This window comes from Limulus polyphemus, unplaced genomic scaffold, assembly GCF_000517525.1.
Source record: "Limulus polyphemus unplaced genomic scaffold, Limulus_polyphemus-2.1.2 Scaffold8147, whole genome shotgun sequence".
In the NCBI taxonomy this organism is placed as follows: domain Eukaryota; kingdom Metazoa; phylum Arthropoda; class Merostomata; order Xiphosura; family Limulidae; genus Limulus; species Limulus polyphemus.
This window is the reverse complement of record NW_013673757.1, coordinates 23,300-27,236: the sequence shown is the minus strand read 5'-3', so window position 1 is coordinate 27,236 and position 3,937 is coordinate 23,300.

The following is a 3,937-nucleotide window of genomic DNA, read 5'->3' as shown; positions in this document are numbered from 1 at the left end:
AAAACTATGGTTGGTACTTTCATAGGATCAATATTCTAAAGCAATCCATCATCTTCACAATGCTTCTATTGGTTTGGGTGCTGGGGATCTATAGACAATTGGTGTAAACCATGTGAACTATGCTGTGAGCCAAAAGGTCCCATATGAAACAGCACTGATGGCTACAGCAGTATTGTGTTAGAGCACCAACTGAGAGAGTTGCTGTTGATGTGCTTGGTTCACTGCCACATAATTACAGTGGGAATAAATAAATTATGGCCGCAATGAACTATTTTATGAAATAGCCACAAACATATTCCATTCCACTCCAAGAAGCAAAAACTCTAGCAAGGAAACACGTCAATAAATTTGTTTCAAAATTTGGAGTTCCTTTGGAACTTCACTCAGATCAGGGATGGAACTTTGAATCAGCCATGTTTATGTGCGTCAGATCCTTGGAATTAAATAAGATCACAACAGCTGTTCACCTGTTTTTCAATGCAATCATACACTTTTAATTGAATTAACAATTTATATGGATGAACATCAGAAAACTAGGGATTAAGATTTTCCATTACTATTTACGAGTTATTGAATGGAAGTATATGGAAGGGACTGTTGGACATCCTGTACTCATATGTGGAGGATAGTCACTAAGCAGAGTCTTATCCAGAATATGCAGAGAGACTAAGGAAAACAACTAATGTTGTACAGAAAAGAATCAATGATGTGATTTATGGAATCCAGAATAATAGGCAGTTTAAGCCAAAAGCTATTCATCATGATCATCTTTGAAACTCCGATGGTGAACTTTCACAATCCATGGATGAGGCAGTGTTGTAAGCTGTATTTTAATTCAGATGTTTATTTGCTAGAGGGTACTTGATAAAATTCTAGATAGATCATAAAAGTTAAGGCCCCTGTAGTATCTATAAATTTTGCAGTGTGCAGGAATAAGGGTACAATATATAAATATCAAAATCGGTGAATTAATCAACGAGTGAGCGATTCAGTTCATAATTAGTAGAGAGAGTTGTCAAATCTGTTTAGTTACTTAGCAAGTTAGCGTGTTTGGTATTGAGCAATTCTACAAGTTAATTTGTGAGTTATGTCTAGAAGGAGTGCAGCCTGTACTGTAGTAAACACTTTTAAAGGAATAAATTAATTTATCATTACCTGGATTGAACTTTGCATTATTTTAACAGGTAATCTGAAAGAATCCCCAGAATGATAGAACACATTACAATAACCAATAAAATTACATTATAATTAAAATGAAACTTTTTGCTCAACTCATGTGATGTAATAAGATATAAAGCTCATAAGTTGACAGTCGGCTCTGACGATGTTTTTGTAATCTGCTAGGTAATTATTTGCACTTTTCCTTAAGCCTTGAGAAGATACTGATTGGCCTGTGAAAAACGTTTAACTACAATACACTCATTGAATGGTTTGTGAATAAGCATTACTGTTGGATATGCTAGTGTTTAGTGTAAGAGTAATTATTTAGTTCATTTAGTGATAAAATATTTAATAATTATTTAGTTTCATAATAAGAGTGTTAAAAGTTAATTATTTTAAAAGCAGTAGTTATGACAAATTTCATTACGTAACTCGATAAGTTGTACATTGTGTGTGTGTAATTAAATTATTGTAAATTTACGTCACATTACTTGAACCTTCTGTATTTTTATCGATGCCCTAAGTGAGTATTGCTATACCATAGCATCTCATAGTTTGTAGAAAGTTCTAGGCCTCAGTTGGGTAATATATATACAGGTGACCAAGTGAGTGGAAGTGAAGTTAGACTGAGTGATTGTTAGTTTAGCCTTAAAGGCGATATTTAAAGTGAGTTTCACAGTTTGTATTGTAATAACAACGATAAAAGAGAATAATTTGTCTTGTCAAAAGGCGTTCTAAAGTAATTGAATCTGCCTGTGTGAACTTTAATGAAAAGGAGACAATTATTTAAAGTTCTGGATACAACTGTATAACCCACGTGGTAACATAAGTGATTTTATACCAGATTATGCAGTACGAAACAGAGTAGAGATAAATAATTCGTCTTGTCAGTTGAGTTCTAAAGTAACTGAACCAGTCTGTGTGGATTTTTGACAAGTGAATTATTTACAGCTTTAGATTCAACTTTGATAACCAATAGTGAAACGAATTTTTGTACATACGTTTGACTTGTTTTGAACAGATTATTTTAAAACAAATGGATTGTGTAATTTGTTTATTTTTGACAATTATTGCCAACAAGTCACAGACATCTACTGTAAAGAATCCAGCCCCCTTATACAAAACCTGACAATTACCTTCTTGAGTGACCTTGGTATAAAAAACAAAACACAGCCTAGTCATCTTGTAATTCTTTAATGTTTTTTAGATTAGCGAATTTTGTGTTTACTTGGCCTTATTCAACTCTGTGATGAAAAACCAATTATTTTTTTTTAAACTTTCTACTAAATACACATTCTAATACTCTCAAATTATTTTATGCTAGATAGAAAATCCTGTGAAATCATTCTTGGATCAATCCACTCAAAGATTTGTTCTTTTACATCATGTATATTGTCATGCTTTTATACTCATTTATTTTAAGTGTAATATGTTTTGTTATTTGAATTTATAACAGCTTTGTAAATTATTTGTTTTATTTATACCATTTTTATTTTAATATACTTCTTTAAGAAGCACACTTTAAATTTGATGTTTTAATTAATAATGATAATGTGCATTATAATGTTATTTATTATCCCGTTCAAGTTCACTAGTGTTTTCACTCACATCTTGGTTTTTTGATACAGATTCCAGAATCTTTTATAACTTCAAATATATTTCTAAACCAAAGGAACTTTGCATCATAAAAGAATCAAAGAAATGGTAATATATTATAGTTTTGACTCTGAGGTATGGCAATTTATTAGTTTGGTCAGTCAATAAAATTGACGTGTAGACATTTCATAACTTTGCCATATGTACTTCTTTATTTATTTAAAAAGTATTACTTTAAATATTTGAAAAATGGTATCAGAACTGGTCACTTGTAATGTGGACGATGTAAAATGAGCTTAAAATGTTTTATTTTATTTTTTTCTTTCAGGAATATTTATTTTTATAATTACTGTGATTTTTTCAACAATAAACTGAAAATTTATTGGACTTAAATTTCAAAACATTAATAGAATTCAAAATGGTTTGATGCTTTTTCAAAGTTGACAAAGCATGATTAATTATACTTGTATGGCATCAGATTTGGGCCTATTCTATTATACCTTTTAACACTACATTCTAGTCCCTTAGGGATTTTCAAGAATTAGAAGAATGTATAATAATAGTATTTCAACCACACTATGTTCAGCATATCTATTACCAACGACACATTTCACTCAATCCAGAGCTCAAAGACTGGCTTGGATACAACAAACATGTGTTTTATATCTAAAAAAGGCATTAACACCATAACAATTGTTGTTGTGAAAATGTCTTATATAGGTAGTGTTCCGATCACCACTGTATTAGGCTACAATGTTACAACTACTTCTTTTACTGACACTAAATTAATCAAATTCAAAAAACACTTTCAATAAATATCAATACTGCTAAATAATCAAGAAAAGAATACTTCAGTAGCAATCTCAGAAAAATGTTATTTCATCCCCACTCACCAAAAGAAGTAATAATTAAATAGCAGTTACATACACATGGTAGCCATAATTTTCTATTTAGACCTTTATTTTTATTATACTTTATTATGGTAATTAATGTTTTATTTTTTCTTAAACATTAATACTTTACTGGCCAAACACACATTAAAAATTACTACTTTACTGGCCAAACACACATTAAAAATTACTACTTTACTGGCCAAACACACATTAAAAATAACTACTTTACTGGCCAAACATACATTAAAAATTACTACTTTACTGACCAAACATACATTAAAAATTAC